Raw genomic sequence first — 18,574 nt, 5'->3', positions numbered from 1 at the left:
TAATGCGACATTTTCACCAAATGTGGGATCTGCGAGTCGAAGTACACACAACGTTGGTTTTTCTACCCAGGTGCCTCATTATACCACAAACAGCCAAGCAGCATTTCGACAAGAAATGGATGCAAGCAACCATGATATGCTAGGGGCTTTAGCCAAAGAATTGACTTCAATCTTTACCCCATTGTTGACAAACATTACTTGCACAAATAGGGAAAATGTAGAAACTTTCCAAAAGATGTCATCTCAAATGAATCGGATGGCGGAGTTCATGGGTGTAACACAACCAAAAAGGAAAGATAAACAGCCCGCATACCAAGAGGGAATGCCCGTTTTAGAACGTATACAAGATGAGGGCCCATCATCGAGACCAACCATCCGAGATATAAACTCCTTGCGGAGGACGAATTGGACGGAAGAAATTCCAGTAATTAATTTAGAGACTTCAAGTCAAAGAACCGTCCCCGTTCGACAAGAAACGGAGGAAGAACAACCCAGAGTAAGAGTTGTAGGTAGAAATGAACATCCAGATGGGGTTGTTCAAAGAGTCAGAAGGGAAAATCTGGCCACAGAGAATAACTTGACTGCTATGATAGAAAGGGTGATGGCCAATAATGGCCTAAGTACTGGACTCAGACGTCCAAATTATACATCCCCTATATCAGACTATATTATGCAGACAGAATTACCTAGGGGCACTAAGGTACCCAAATTTACAAAATTTTCAGGCGAAACTAACGAATCGACAGTGGAACACATTGCTAGGTATCTAACAGAAGCAGGGGACTTGGCAGGAAACGAGGACTTGAGGATCAAGTATTTCCCTAGTTCGCTGACAAAGAATGCCTTTATCTGGTTTACTACTTTGCCACCCAATTCGATAGATGCGTGGGCATACCCAGAAAGATTGTTCCATGAGCAATTTTACATGGGTCAAACTAAGATAAGTTTGAAGGAATTGGCCAGTGTTAAGAGGAAATTCACGGAGACTATTGATGATTATTTGAATAGGTTCCGTCTGTTGAAATCTAGGTGCTTTACGACAGTTCCTGAGCACGAACTTGTCGAAATGGCTGCAGGTGGTCTAGATTACTCAATAAGAAAGAAATTAGATACCCAATACCTTAGGGACATGGCCCAGTTGGCAGATAGAGTTCGACAGGTCGAACGCTTGAAAGCAGAAAAGGCCAGGGCTAACAAAAGTCATAAGAAGGAAAGGATAGCGTACGTCGAAGCCGAAGACGCTGATGATGAGTCTTGCAATGACTCATATAGCCTGGAGGAAGTCGAAATAGACTTAGCAGAATTAAAAGAGGCACCACCTTATGCCTGCAAATTGTTAAATCCTGCAAATGGAAAGAACCCTGTAGAAAGTGATAAGAATGATAGGTTTCCTAAGAAAACTTATACATTTGATATTACTAAGTGTGATGAAATATTTGATCTATTAGTAAAAGATGGCCAAATGATACTACCTCCTAATTCCAAAACTCCTCCGTTGGAACAACGGAAGAAAAGAGGTTTCTGTAAATATCATGGGTTTTTAGGCCATAAAACTTCACAATGTTTTCTTTTCAGGGATCTAATTCAAAATGCTATCAATGATGGAAGGTTGAAATTTGCTGACAAGACCAAGAGTCACATGAGGGTCGATACCAATCCCCTAAACATTGCTGATGCTAGCCTCTGTGAGGTAGAAGATATCAACATGGTGGAAGTATCGGAGATCGAAGTGGCGGAAACTAAGGCAATGCTCAACGGAAAGCAGGCTACTGAAAGCCTAAATGATGAAATAATCTTCAATACTGAGATTGAAGAAGTTTCCCAAACAGAGATGACTGAAGCACCAAAAGAAGAGAGCAATGAGGCCACTGAAGACCTCAGGATAAAACTCCAGAAAATCCAAATCTCTGAAGTTGCTCCAGCGGTGGTCAACATGGTTAGCGCCAGACACCCAACATCTGAGTTTGGCGAACTAGAGACACGGCTGACAAGGCAGAATGGGGGTATTAAAGTTCCTCTAAGAGCTGAAAGCCTCAAAGACTACCTATGGAATTGCCATGAGAGAAATGGTGGAAAACAATGGATGTGCCCAAGGTGTTCGATCATGCTGAATCGAAGAATCGAAGCCAATTTCGAAAGGGCTCGACGTGAAAGATGGGAACACCCAGGGAGAGAACCAAATCCTTTACTACAAGTGTACCCAAGGATGGATGAAAGCTTATTAGGATTTTTGATCAGATGCCACAAAGGGAACTCTGAAGTTGCACTCTGCCCCAGATGTGGGGCAGCCTATGATGAGATGCTAGCACGATCATTTGAACGTGTGCACTGCTCCATGAATCAAGAAACTCAGGGGCTACGTCCTGACTTGTATGGTTTCGATGTATGGACCCCAACGAAGAGACCAGATAGTCCACACCCTAGAGTTCGAAGGGTAACGTTCAAAATCCCTGCAGATCCACCTAGGGATAGATGGGTACAAGCCGATGCAAGAACCAACAAATGGCGTAGTTGCGACCAAGGAGGAAGAACCGCAATGGCATATAGGAGACAATTTCAAAGGCCAAATCGAGAGACATATCGATTGGAGAACTATAAGGGAAAAAACCCTATGTCTCGGTCCCAATGGAGGAGGCACCAGAGGATGAAAAGGGCCCAGAAGGAATATAGACCAAGAGAAACTGGAGAAACTAGCAGCAACCAAGTCCCATACCAGGGAGCAAAGTCAAACAAACCTCCGGTGGAACGTGCATTGTTCGAAGCTGAAAAGCTCTTGGATGAAGAAGATAAGATGCGGTCAAATTCCTGGAACGAAGAGGACAGAATGACAAATGATTTTGATTCTGATGGAGTCTCGTCTATAAATTTAAATTGCAATGTTGTGTCCGTACTCCCTCACGAGTTTAACCAGGAAACTGAGGTAGAAGACTGTGAGGAGGCTGATATCGAAGAAATGGCAAAACACAGACCTGTGTGTTACTATGTGCTAAATAATGGTGCAGTCGAAGAGCAGAATGCTTTCTTCGAGAGGCCTGACGAGGGTATGAGAAATCATTTGAAACCACTCTATATTAGGGCTAAGATTGAGAATGTTGGCATCAATAAAGTCCTAGTTGATGGGGGAGCAGCAGTAAATTTGATGCCCCAGTATATGATAAAGAGAATTGGCATGTTCGATACGGACATAAGACCACATAACATGGTCCTGCCTAACTATGAGGGTAAGATAGGACAAACACTGGGAGTTGTTCAAGTCAATTTGACAGTAGGCTCAGTTACCAGACCCACTATGTTCATGGTTATACCAGCAAAAGCAAACTATAACCTGTTGCTCGGAAGGGAATGGATTCATGGGGTAGCAGCTGTACCCTCAACAATGCATCAAAGGGTGACAATCTGGAGAGAAGATGGCATAGTAGAAAACATCGAAGGTGATCAGAGTTACTATATGGCTGAAGTTAACCAGGTAAATAAATCCAACTTCGATAGGAATCTGGCAAATATAGGACCTTGTCATACTGCAGAAGAGATGTACACCCCAAATAAGAATGCATTGTATTATCTTACTTTGCACCCAAACGGATTCCAATGGGATAGAGAGATCATGGATGGTCCAACGGATACAGCACCTTTAGAAGATCATGCAGCAATACGGCCAACAGGCTGGGACGATGGCATTAATCATGTCTGAGTCTTCATTCTTCGAAAAGATTTCGGCCTACGTGGCCGAGAACAAACAGAAGGCGGCTCTCGAGGCCGAGTTAGCAGATGTAAAGGTAGATACCATCCAAATCAAAGAAGAGATAGCAGAATTGGAGGTGCATACAGATTTCGAACACTCCAAAGATACGATCCTAGACGAAGAGATTATGGACGAAGGATCAAACCAAAGATTAGATGCAATATACGACGAAGAACCTTTAGGGTTCGAAAAAGACCCAATGGCTTCTAATATAAAGATGTTAGCCCAAGATCCACTCGAAGAAGTAAACCTCGGAGACAGGGATCAAAAAAGGATAACATATATCAGCGCGAAATTAGAGCCAGAACTAAAAGCAACGGTCATCAAAATGCTGAAAGAAAATAGAGATTGCTTTGCTTGGGATTATGATGAGATGCCTGGTCTAGGAAGGGATCTAGTCGAATTGAAGCTTCCAATAAAAGAAGGGAAGAAACCTGTGAAGCAAACTCCTAGAAGATTCGCGCCAGAGATCCATTCGAAGATTAAAGCAGAGGTCGAAAGGCTTTTACGTTGCAAGTTTATCCAAACTACAAGGTATGTCGAATGGATTGCCAATATAGTACCTGTAATTAAAAAGAATGGCTCTTTACGAGTATGCATAGACTTTCGTGATCTTAATGCAGCCACTCCTAAAGACGAATATCCCATGCCTGTAGCAGAAATGCTGGTAGACTCAGCCGCAGGTTTTGAGTATCTAAGTATGTTGGATGGATACTCAGGATATAATCAGATCTTTATTGCAGAAGATGATGTATCCAAGACAGCGTTTCGTTGCCCAGGGGAAATAGGCACTTACGAATGGGTTGTAATGCCTTTTGGTTTAAAAAATGCTGGGGCAACTTACCAAAGAGCAATGAACTCTATATTCCATGACTTTATAGAAACATTCATTCAAGTATATATAGACGACATTGTGGTAAAATCTACTTTGGGAATGAGTCATCTCGATCATTTAAGCCAATCATTCGAAAGAATGAGGAAACATGGGTTGAAGATGAACCCCCTTAAATGTGCTTTCTTTGTACAAGCAGGAGATTTCTTGGGTTTCGTAGTCCATAAAAAGGGAATAGAAATCAACCAGAACAAGACAAAAGCCATCATGGAAACCAAATCTCCATCCACGAAGAAAGAGTTACAATCACTGTTGGGAAAGATAAATTTTTTAAGAAGATTTATCTCTAACTTGAGTGGACGCACGCAAGCCTTCTCGCCTTTACTACGGCTTAAGCAAGGAAAGTTCGAATGGCGTGCTGAACATCAAGAAGCTTTCGATCAGATAAAGCAATACTTGACTTGTCCACCAATCTTATCTTCCCCAAACGGGAAGAAACACATGCGCCTGTACATTTCAGCATCAGACAAAACAATAGGCAGCATGCTGGCACAAGAAGATGAAAATGGCATCGAAAGAGCCATTTACTACTTAAGTAGAGTACTCAATGATGCAGAGACTAGATATACTGCTATAGAAAAACTCTGCCTTTGTTTGTATTTCTCTTGTATTAAACTTAAGTATTATATAAAGCCAGTTGATGTTTACGTTTCGTCTCATTGTGATGTTATTAAGCATATGTTATCCAAGCCAATATTACATAGTCGAATTGGCAAGTGGGCTTTAGCCCTAACGGAATATTCGCTAATATTCCAACCTCTCAAGGCAATGAAAGGCCAAATTGTGTCAGACTTCATTGTCGATCACGCAGTGGTTGAGAATCATCAGCATTACGTGGACCTAAAACCTTGGAAGTTGTACTTCGATGGGTCGACACATAGAGAAGGTTCTGGAGTTGGAGTGTTGATAATTTCTCCTGATGGAATTCCAACAAAGCTCAAGTACAAACTCGAAGGACCATTATGCTCCAACAATGAAGCTGAGTACGAAGCGTTAATCGCCGGACTTGAGGCTTTGTTAGAACTGGGGGCAACCAGAGTCGAAATTAAAGGAGACTCCGAATTGGTCATCAAACAATTAACAAAAGAATACAAGTGCATCAAAGAGAATCTAATCATGTACTTTGTCATTGCAAATAGGCTACTCAAGAAATTCGAATATGTAGAATTGAAACACGTATCAAGGGTGAATAACCAAGAAGCGAACGACTTGGCACAGTTGGCTTCAGGATACAAAGTATCGAAAGAAAAATTGGAAGAATTGATCGAAGTAAGAGGAAGAGCAATGTCTACTAAACTTTCTCCGAGCGATCTAGAGAATTCACAATTGGGTTATGCCAACAAAGAAGAGTTCGAAGTCCTAAATATTGACTCTTTGGCAGACACGGATTGGAGGAGCCCAATAATCAACTATTTGAAGAATCCTTCGACGGAGACAGATAGAAAAATCAAGTATAGAGCCTTGTCATATTTTCTAATGGGGAATGAATTGTTCAAGAAAACTCCTGAAGGGGTATTGCTGAAATGCTTGGGTGAAGCAGAAGCATACTTGGCTCTATCAAACGTACACAGTGGGGCATGTGGTGCACATCAAGCAGGACATAAGATGAAATGGCTTTTGTTTCGTTATGGGATGTATTGGCCTTCAATGTTGAAAGATTGCATAGAATTTGCCAAGGGGTGCCAAGAATGCCAAGAACACGCAGGTATACAACATGCTCCAGCAAATGAACTCAGTACAATAGTGAAACCTTGGCCTTTCAGAGGATGGGCTTTAGATTTAATTGGAGAAATTCACCCCAAATCATCCAGAGGTCAAAGGTACATTTTGGTAGGAATAGACTATTTCACAAAATGGGTCGAAGCAATACCATTGGCAAATGTGGACCAAGAAGCGGTGATTGAGTTTATTCAAAAATATATTATATATAGGTTCGGAATCCCAGAAAGCATAACAACTGATCAGGGATCAGTCTTCACTGGACGAAAAATGCAGGACTTTGCCAAGGAAATAGGATTCAAGTTGCTAACATCCACACCTTATTATGCTCAAGCAAATGGACAAGTCGAAGCAGCAAATAAAATTATAATTGGTCTTATTAAGAAGCATGTGGGGAAGAAACCCAAGAATTGGCATAAGACTTTGGATCAAGCACTTTGGGCTTGTCGAACATCTCCAAAAGAAGCTACAAATACAACTCCTTTCCAGTTGACGTTTGGACATGATGCGGTACTACCAATCGAAATATGTTTGCAGTCAGTAAGAATACAAAGACAAGCTGACATTTCTCCCAACGTTTACTGGGAGTTAATGATGAATGAGTTGGTAGATCTAGACGAAGACAGGCTTCGAGCATTGGAAATGATTAAAAGACAGAAAGAAAGGGTATCTAGAGCATACAATAAAAAGGTGAAAGGTAAAACTTTTGTTAATAATGATTTAGTCTGGAAAGTTATTTTACCTATAGACCGAAAAAATCAGGCGCTTGGTAAATGGTCCCCACATTGGGAAGGACCTTTTCGAATCTTAAAAACATTTTCGAACAATGCTTATGAAATCGAAGAATTAGCAGAAGATCGTGGGATCTTAAGAGTAAATGGGAAGTATTTGAAGAAATATAAGCCAAGCATGTTCGAAGTTAAGATTGCAAAAACGTAGACACTTGAGGTGTCACGAAAAGCCAAAATGGTTAGCCATGTGTCAAAACACATGAGCCATGTCGATCAAAATGGCTTTACATGCAGAATAACAGACTTAAAAAGGAAAAGTCTAAAGAAATTTCAAAATATTTGTCATTCATAACTTGGGTTTGCATGCATTACAAAAGATCCAAACAGGATCTGAAAGTACAACAAAAAAAAAAAGAAAGCATAAAAACCCTAAGATAAAGGAAAAAGGAAAGTTGTTAGTTAATCCTTTGGTTTAAACCCTCCAAGGACAACACGGGTGAAGCTTCAGCTTCGAACATGTCGATGGCTCCGCCCTCACGCATGCGTCTCACTACACCCTTCCTTTGAAAGATGAAAGTAAGAAGTCTTCCGTATGGGAGGCAAGTCACGTTCCTCTGCCGTTCAGTACCAATAGAGACAGCTTTCACGAGACCTTTGAATATCATCAAAGGAATGTTGATCTTCTTCCCTCGAAGACCACAGAAGATGAACTCCAAATCTTCAACCAAGATGTCGTTTTCGTTGATCCTCCGAGGCTGGAAGTTGCCCACGAGCATCTGATGCCAGATCCTAACAACTCTGGCACTAAAAGGATCATTGTCCATGACGGACCTCAGCATGAGATGCGTGGTCATGTTAAAGCCATCGTCATCAAAGCGTTCCCCAGAGTTACTACACCTGATTAAGTGAGCAATGGTGGCAGGAGTAATACTGAAACGTGCATGCCGAATCTCAGAATCTATGGTGGTTCTACCTTCAGGATCTATGCGTACAGTAGCATTCATCCAAAACTCAGCCAACATGTTTGGATAAACAGCACCATCCAAGACTTCCTCAAAGTAGAAGTCCAACTCCTGATTGACAAACAAAGTTTCAAGAGTGACAAAGTGGCGAAGGAGTTCATTCTCAGAAAGTCTGAACTCGCTCCGGATAAGGGTTTTGATTTCGTTGAAAGAGAGGATTTCGGCCATTATGAAAAAAGAGAAGAAGGTTTTGGAGGAAGAAAAATGGTTTCTCTTTTCTGAGTTTAGGAAAGAAGAGAATGAGTGAATGAAGAAAATAAGGGTGATATTGGACCTTTATATAGAAAGGGAATACTAAAGGTTGGTTTAGTTTCTTAATAATTGATTAGACTGCAGTTGGTTTTTCCAAAGAGAGGAGTTATTACATCCGCCGTTTCCCGCCCTTGGAAGTTGAACAGCAATCATGAAACTGATTCACGCACGTCTTGAAATGACGTTTTGAAAAAGTAACGTTACTGTTTAGTCATGATTAGGGCTAAAGAAGTAGAAACGTCAAGTCCAAAGGCTAAGAGGTCGCGAAGAGTATTCGGAGTTTACATGTTGCATTAATGAAGAGTACTGTGGAGGATCTGAAAATATATTTTGACAAGAGATTGAAAAGATTTGCTAAGAAATAGTGCTGATAAATATTATATTTAAACGAAGGGAGAAGTTAAGCATATAAATAAGTGCTTTTACAAAACATATGAGGTTTCGATTACAAATAAGAACGCAACAGATAATAAGGTTCGAAGCAGCTAGTTGAAACCCTCAGGGAGGTTATTCTTGATCTTTGAATATTGTGACTCCCAAGAAGTCATGCGGAGTTCAATCACCGATCGTTGTTTTTTCAACCTTTCGATCTCAGGAATCAATTTTTGAGCAGCCTCGAAATGTGTGATCCCTGATTGTACTATTTCGACCAACTCCTTTTGGTTGGATTGTTGGATGGTTGCCTGGCTACGTTCAGCTTCCTTGATTTTCTCCTCAAGTGCCTTTATCTCTTGTTTCCAGATCTTGATATTTTTTGCATGATCATCAAAGGCCTTCTGGTCTTCTGATTGCTTAAGTTTGAGGACCTCGCCTCGTTGGGTTGCATCTACTGCAGAATTCCATGAAGAATCACGGGAGGCCATTGCTTCAGATAACTCTCTTTCGATACTTCGTTTTCGAAGGATATCAGCTTGAAGTTGCTCAACCAGAGAGCCTAACAGAACAAGTACGTCTGAGACTGTTGTGGAGACTTGAAGTAAATCTACTTTTTTCAAAAGTTGATTTAAACCATGACTCTTAAGAGGATCCCGAATGAGGAGATCCACAAGATTGACATCGAAGAACCGCTCTTTGATTTGTCGAAGCAGGCTAGAAGTGTCTTCTTGGTTGCCAGACCCCACAGTCGCAACTGGAATAGCGTCAGGACTTGGAGACGAAGAAGTATCCACATTCATGATAATCTTCAAGAAACTAAGAGGATCAGCATGCTTTAATTGTTCTAGCTCCGAAGGCGTAGGGGCAGGCATTGAAGTGGTCCCAGGATCAGCTTTTGTGTCAAGAGTCGAAGCTTCTTGAAAGTTTTGCTTTTCTAGTTTGGAAGTTTCCTCCATAGCATCTGATTCAGACACAGTGTCGTCACTATGATGAGGATGCAGATTCACATTGTCACTACCTGAGAGGGCGTGATCTTCGCCTTCCAAACTTTTGTCTTGATGGGTAGCTGGAGACTCATCAGTAGAATGACTTTCTTCAACGGGTTCATCGGGCAGCATAGTGTTGATGGGCTGAGCATCTTCGACCACGGGTGAAAGAGCAGGAGCTTTGTCTCGAGAAGTATCTGTGTCAGATAAAGCAGAGTTAGTCATAAGAATAAACCTGTAACAAGTTTGTCAACGAAGCTAAAGATTATTATTACCATAGAGTTTGGGAACATCAATGGTAAGACCAGGATCTTTGAAACCTGAAGTAGCAGTGCCAGCATCATCCTGCAATAACAAGGTAAAAAAGTTAATCCCATTATTTAGATAAAGTCACAAGTTAATATGCGAAAAAACCTGAAAGACCTTGGTTTGGATATTATCTGGACTTGAATTGTGACTTTCGACAACAAGTATGTTGCTAGTTGTTTTCAAAGGGGAATCTTCAGAGGACGCTTTATCAGTAGGAGAAGCAGTTTTGGAGGGACTTGCTCCCTTTCCCTTTTTCGAAGGAGTAGCAGATTTTTGTCTTTTCCTAAGTCCTTGTCTAGTGCGAGGAGGAGATTTATCCTCATCATCTGAAGCAGCGGACGAAGAAACTTTCCGTTTCGGACCAGTTGGGGGCTTCGAACTCTGAAAAGACAGATGATAAGCAAAGGGACTATTGATTACAGATTATATAAGATTAAGAACGCAAAAGGTGCGTACCGTAGGCTTTTTATCAGGATTGAGAGAGCCACTTTCACTGGGTTTGTCGCTTTGGGATGTCCCAGGATTCTTTTGGGCAGGAGTCTCTTTGATCTTCCTCCTATGAGCAACAGCTGTAGTCGAAACTGAAATTAGTATACCAGCCAAAAAGGAAAAGTCAGTCGAAAAGATTGTCTGAATCCAAACCTTCAGGTATTGGAGTCAAGACACGAACGTGTTCGAGATCTATATGGAGATGTCCTTTGAAAGTATCCAAGGTATGCTTAGTCGGAACCACCCGTTCAGCGCGTTTTTTACTACTGTTTTGAAGATCTTTTAAAACGTTGCCACACACAAACCAATCTGGAAAAGGGGGGCTCAAAGCCACACCAAAATCCGCGCTTGGCAGTGGAGGAAATTTTAGAGGATTAAGTTTGAAAGCCACTTCATAACGTAGTTCTGGTCGAACATACGAGGGCAATTTCAACTTATCCAGTTTGGCGGAAAACTTTTCGCGCAAAGTGATTGCAGCCTCATGAACGGTCCGACTAAGATCATCAGGCCTATAGATAGTTTCAAAAAAATTTTGGAAAGCTTGTATTTCTTTAATATGAGTTGTAGTACCTTTACGAAAAGTCTCCTGCACATCAGCAAAAGCTGCAGTTAGTTCCTGCGTCAAACTATCAGCATCAAAGATTTGAGAAGTATAATAATTCGTCCACCATTGATGGAAGTCTGGTGTACAGTAAAAGGAAGGTTCGAAAGGAATAGGGGAAAGGTTGGTGACGCCAGCATATCTGTTAACTTTTGTTTCACATTCTTCTTCTGACAAGTATAAGGTGTGGAAGCACATATGACTCCTTTTCTCATATAAGCATTTTGGTTTTATTTGGACCAATCCAAACTGTCGTGAAACCAAATTTGGTTGATAGCACACAAGAATGCATTGCCCTTTCGATGGTCGAAGACGGTGGAGGAACAACCTTGGAGTCAGAAAAGATTCCCAGATTTCCATAAGCTCAGTTTGTTGATCCTGAGATGTTGGTGGGAATTTCTGAGTAAACCATTCAGGACCCTTGGTTCTATGTACAAACGGAGCCATAGACGGATCGAATTGACGACGCTGGGCAAACATCATCATATACGCTAAGAAGTATTCTTGAAGTTTCCCAGGCTCTTCTTTTGGAGTCAGGTAAGCCAACCTAGTTCCTTCAATAGTTCGATTCCTGATTTTGTCATTTTCCTCCTTGACTTTCCCTCGAAACGGAAGATGAGCTTCGAACGTAGCATTTAGCCACAGTTGCAAAAGCCAGAAAGGTCCAGCATAAAGTAAGGTACCAGATTGGTAATTCTTGGTAAGGTTTGCAGCTTCGCTAAGGTTTTCATAAAGAAATCCCAGAAGTAGTTGGCCAAGATTGAGCTTTTTTCCATTATGCAATTGATTAGCCATGCAAAGATATCTCTTTGCAACTTGTATGGATCTTGAGCAGAAAGCACATCGCGAAAGCCATAGCGCCAAGAAGGCAATATGTTCGTCATCAGAGACTTCTTCGTTCGCGGTAACATGATGTTGTTGGATAAACGCAGTATAAGTAACTGTCGAATTATTAAAGCCAATTGTGTCATCATCCATCTCAGTGGGATCGAAGTCTTTCCCAGTTGGTCGAAGTCCTGTAATCGCAGCTACATCGAAGAGAGTAGGGGTGACCATTCCACATGGGAGGTGGAAAGTGTTGTGGGAAGCATCCCAGAAATGGACCGCTGCTACTAGCATGGGTTGGTTATATGTTAAGCCTGTTTTTGATAGTTGGATCAAATCGTAGATTCCTAACGATTTCCAGTCAGATTCTTTCTTTTTCTCTACTTTTTCTAACCAGGCAAAGTATAAGTCAGGATCTTTGGCTAAAGGGAGTGACCTAAACACTTTCACAAAGTTGGTCATATAATTTAACCTAATTTTTGGCAAAGCCAAAGGGGCTACGGTTGAAGTTTCTTCAACATTAGCAGATTCTCCTGAAGGAGAGCAACCCTCTTCATTTGTGTTAGCTTTGCTCACTAATGGCCTAGTCTTATAATAAGCAGGGAAGAACCTACTTAGGGTTTGGTTATCTTCACCCGGCAATAGACCCATAAAAGCAAAAGATTTTCCAGAAAGTTCAAAGGGTATGATTACCTGGGAAGCGTAGATAGCGCGAACTTCTTCAACGTTAGGGTTTGGGATGTGTTCGTGTTCACCAGACCGTGTGGTGGATTGAAGCTTTAGAGCAGGTTGAAGAACATTGGAAGATGAAGCCATCGGACGAGTTTTGAGAAATTCAGATTTGAAAAGTTTGAAGATGTTGGTTCCTTTGTTTGATGAAGAAGACGGAGAAATAGGAATGAGAAGTTGAAAAAAGAATGCAAGTCCAAAGTATTTAAAGGTTTAACGGAAATCCTTTTTAAATCTTTTGGGTAAAACCCAAAGGACACGTGGCGAATGATGATTTAATCCAATGGCGGTCGAAAGATTCAGCCTTACTCCTAGTATATAGGAGTAATGATCAGGAAGTAAGGTCAAGGACGTGGGAATGTAAGTTATGAGAAGACATTTTGAGAATGACAAGACGTTTCGGAAACAGAGATTATCAATGATTATGACGTTTAGTCAGTAGTCTTGGAACTATAAAAAATTTAATAAGAGACGAAATCTTATGATGGCAAAAAACGCCTATTTCTGTTGATCTTCGAAACAGGCATTTATTGGGGGCAATTTGTTAGCTGAAGATTTCGTTGAACAAATATATGTGCTTCGAAGGAGTGTATGATCGAAGGCAAGGTGGTTACTGATGACCATCTCTGAGAAATATAAAATGGCTACTGATGGCCATGTTTCGATAGCAAGAAACGTCTAAGTTTTTTATGAAGGTGATGGCTACTGAAAGCTATTGGAAGGACATATCCTCGAAGACTTAGACAAAATTTATAAATTTGCTTAAGTATTATTATTTAGCGTGTTTGTTAGTAAGTGTTTATTAACATACTGCCACGCGTCGAAGATGGACTCAGGCGGGAAGATTTGAAATTCGAAGATAGTTGCGTAACTGCTTATTCACAGATGTCATCGCTGGAAGTTCTTATGAGAAACGTGGCAGCGGATTAGCGTAGGGCCGTTATGGTCGAAACTAGTATAAATAGGAGTTTTTTATGATAGAATTCCGTGTGTTCATTTTGTACAAATCACTCACATATTTACTCAAGTATCAAGCGTTAACGAGAACGAGTTCGCTGAGAAAATGTACGTATGACACCACCATCTTAATACATGAGTATTATCTTTTATTGCTTTTCGTTTTCGAATATCTTTAAATTCTTGCATTCTATTTACTTCTTGTCATTTACATTACTGTATCTTTACTTTCATGTTATTTACTTTCATGTTATTTACTTTCATGTTATTTACTTTCATGTTATTTACTTTCAAGATCTTTAACAGTTTTATGTTTTAAGATTCTTTACATTTAAACAGAATTGCATGTTACGTTATCTGCGTTGTTTACATTTTAAAGTCATACTCACATATAATCAAGTCATCACTAAAAGTGTATGTTTTCAATCGAATAACATTTGTCAAAGACAACGAATCATGAACATGGTTCTAAAGAATATTGATAACAATCTAATTGACTATGTGTCCTAGGATCAATCTAGTCGATCCTGCGAGTAACCAAATCATATTTATTATAGTTTGGAGGACTAGCGGTTGTTTACCGGAAATCACCGTAAACACGGGGCGGGCATGATTTTGATGCCCATTTTACTTGGCGGGCATGCTCGCCCCGCTCGTTTTTTGGCGGGCATAAGGCGGGGCGGACGGCGGGCGGGGCGGGTGGCCCGTTTTGCCACCCCTACCAACACACCATCAACTCTATGTTAGCCCTTTTATGATCTGAATAAACTCCTAAGAAAAATAGAAAAGTTGAAAAATTGAAAACAAAAAATAATGGTTTCGATTTTCTTCTATATCTTCCTCTTCCACACTTGACATGATCGAGTAAGGTCGACACGTGCAGGCATCTGAGCCATTGTTTTCGATTTTCTTCTATATCTTCCTCTTCCACACTTTATGAATCATTCATGAACCATGTAACACCCGTATAATTTTAATATTAATTTAATTTGGAATATTGAATTAATAATTAGAATTATTAAGGATTTTGTGAAAATAATGAAAAAAATAATGGTTTATGGCATTTGGGCCATGTGAGAAAATAGTAAAAGAGGGGGTGTGATGTAGTAAGGCTCTTTACTAATTTTATTATTAGTTTCATAAAATAATTGGAATTGGGAAGAAAGAAAGAACGTGCAAGAACAGAGGTTTTGGGAACACGAAGAACGTGAAAGAGGAACAAAGGGCAAGAGACCAAAGATCAAGAATTTGGCTAAGGTAAGGGGGGACTCTTCCAATTATAATCTCTTATTGTGATTATAGATGATTAGTGTATGAATAGTTGTGTTGTTGAGTCAATTCGGTTTGTATGTCAGAGTTAGGTTTCGGGTTCTAAGAATTGGTTTAGATTTTGGGATTTTGATGTGTAGATTGATATATGATGATAGATTAATCTGTATGAATGAATACTATGAATGAAAACGTGAAATTGGACTGTTTTAGACTCAAAATCGTGGACTGGTATGAGTAGAAACGAATGAGAATTGGACTGTTATGAAACTGCAGAATTCTGGGCATTTTCTGGTTTTTCGCGTATGGAACAGTGTCATACGCGTATGGGATGAAGTCATACGCGTATGAGGGACAATCCCCATGGGCTATACGCGTATGATACGCAGGTGCCCTGTCCCAAATACCATGTGCTGGTGATTCGTGTATGAGGAGCGTATGGGAATGCTCATACGCGTATGGGAATTTTAAAAGAGGATTTTGGTTCTGATGATACGCGTATGAAGATGCTGATACGCGTATGAGGTGTTTTCTGGGCAATTTCCACTCTAGTGAAACGCGTATGATACGCGTATGGAAGAGGGCGATACCCGTATGGGCTTGGTGATACGCGTATGGTCGCTGTGTGTGTTAAAATCCTGTTTTGTGATTTTCTTTGAAAGTTCAATGATGTATAACTTTCTATCTGTAGGCCTGTTTTGTGTGCCGTTTGAGAATGATGAACCTTGTGATATGATCTTGTGTTTTGATGATGATTGAATTATATGGAATGATTTTAATGTATATATGAACATGCTTAATAATGATGATGATGATAATGATGATGATGAAATGAGTATAGACGATGCTACTCATAGAATGGTGATGATGAAAGTATGTTATATATATGTTGCATGCATTCATAAACATTGATGAGGGTTGAATCCTAGATGATGAGAGGATTCAGTGAAGGGCAGAATTCCCATTGTGTGGAATTTGTGCGGGCAGGGCCGTATCTGGATGAGTTGCAGTCTGTTTAGAGGAAGCAAAGCAATATTTAACTTTTATTTCTATTGCAAGAGAATCCAATATGGAGAATCCAACAAATTCATTATGCAGAATGTGTTCAAATAATGCGTTGAGTTCAAATAAAATAGATATTGTGAAATTTAAACAAATGAAATAAGACAAGAGTTATACACTAAAATATATCAAGAATTAAACACAAGAGGAAAATGGTGGATAGAAGTGCATTTTTTGATTTAGTGGTAATAATAAAATCCAAAGGAAATCAATTAAGATATAGTATTATTTTTTTTTTGGACCATCAAATAGCACATATATATCTAAGGATCAAGATCAGAGGGTTGAAGATCAGAAATAGAGAGTTGACACGTAGGGGAGATCCTTGAAGAGGAGAATAAATCATCTATAAAATGGGGGTTCTCTGTTGGTTTTGGGCGAAGAACACCAATGGTCATAACCTGTAAATGTAATGCATTTTGCAAAATAGATGTTGCAAATCGAAAATCAGCTTCCAAAGGCCCATAGCGTTGAATGTTACATGATGTTAGATGAGAGGAAAGACATTGAGGAACATGATATGGGTATTTCCAATCCTTGTTTTGTGAACTTTGCTGTGAGACAGAGACAAAATATGATTGGTAAAAACACCAGAAGAAAAGAGAAAAACATAAGATCCAACAAAAATCAATAACTAGTGATGGATGGAAAAAACCAACCTTGTAAATGGTGAGGGATTGAAGTTTGGGACAATAATGGAGCATTTTCAATACCTCATCCCATTCATGAAGGTCGGCATTAGTACTCCAAGTTAGATGAAGTTCAGTTAGGTTTCCAAACACAGGAAAGTCTTTGTAATATGAGTTGGTTTCTACGTTACCAACTATACGCCCCAACTGCACATTATTACAAAAGTAAGACACATACATACATGTTATAAAAACAAAGCAAATAGACATAATAAGTAATATGGATACATACCCCTAATATGCTTAAATGCTGGGCACTATAAACAGCTTTGAAGGGAACCTCAAATAAACAGAGAGAGGAGTGAGTCAAGTTGGACAAGGGTTTATAATACCAGCAGTAACAGATTCAATTGATACTTTAATAAATACAGCATCGAAACTCTTCAATAGAGGACACCCAGAAACAAGTTTCATGAAATCCTCTCTATTATGGAAACTAACTTCATACATCAACATGGTTGTAAGCAAAGGAAGATCAACAGAAGAATGAAACAGAGGGCCTATACTCGTTTCAACAACTCTGAGCGTGACGAGTGTTTTGAAGCAGAAAATGGAAGGCGCTAAATGAACATTTATGAGGTGCAGAAAGAGATGACTGACGCGACGTCGTTTAGCTGCTTCGACCCATTTGTTGAAAGTGATATGGTCATCAGCATCCCAGAGTTGGAATTTAAAATTGATAAAAAAAGATTCGATGGGAAGGTGGTGATAATGTGGGGAGAAGATAACAGAGTTAACGAATCGAAGCAATTGAATCCTGTTGTGTGCGTTATTGACGCCTCCATCGGTAAAGCTGAAAAAATCGAGTGAGTGGCATAAACGGAACCATCTCTTGGAAACAAGGCATGTTCTGAAAGCATTTTTGGTATCGAGAATATACAGGATTTCAGATAGTATTTCATCCGGCAAATCTTCGATCAACGACTCTGATGCCGCCCTTTTTAAATTCTTGGGCGGTTTGAGAACAAGGTTTTCCTCTTCCATGGACTGCCTTCTAAGAGAAAAAATAAATCCTGAAATCACAAATTACAATCCTAACTCCTGGTCCAATCAGCTCTAGCTATACCCGTGTAATGCTGATTATGTACACATAATAAAGTTATTTAATGCAATCTTTTACCGATTTGGTCCAGTGATTCGACTATATATGCATTAAAAGTGATGATTCGGTTGATTAATTCAGTATAAATAACCAAAATTATATAGCTACTATATTAAATTAGATTGAACATGATAATGTATTTTCTAATGTTTCAAATTTATTTTCTCTTTTAAAAATAAGTTAATTTTTAAATTGATATAATTAGACTTTTAATTCTTGAATTTATTTTTTTCTTTTAGGTTCATCTCTTATTTGATAAACATTATAATTTAGTCTTAAATATATTTAATTTAGTTTATTTTTAATTTTAAATGTATAAAGTGAAATATTATTTTTTATTTAGATTTCTATTTTCTAATGTTTCCTAGGTTTTAATTTTAAAAATCTATTTTCTATATTAAAAATGTGTTAATTTTATTAAAAGTTTAATTAGTTTTTTAATTCGTTAATTAAATTTTTTGTTTCAGTTTGGTATTGTATTTAATAAACATTACAATTTGATTTCTTAAATATATATATATATATATATATATATATATATATATATATATATATATATATATATGTAATTTTAAAATGAATTTCTTAATTATAAAATGAACCATGATCACACAAAATATTTTAAAATACGTATTATCGTGATCCGTGAGTTAAAATATTTTATTATTTAAAAATATAACTAGTAAGATACTCGTGCGTCTATACGGCTAAATTTATTTTGATAAAATATAAAATATATTTTTATATATATGTAATTTTAAAATGAATTTCTTAATTATAAAATGAACCATGATCACATAAAATATTTTAAAATATGTATTAT

The sequence above is a fragment of the Vicia villosa genome, linkage group LG2 (assembly GCF_029867415.1).
Source record: "Vicia villosa cultivar HV-30 ecotype Madison, WI linkage group LG2, Vvil1.0, whole genome shotgun sequence".
Classification (NCBI taxonomy): domain Eukaryota; kingdom Viridiplantae; phylum Streptophyta; class Magnoliopsida; order Fabales; family Fabaceae; genus Vicia; species Vicia villosa.
This window is presented reverse-complemented; position numbering follows the sequence as displayed.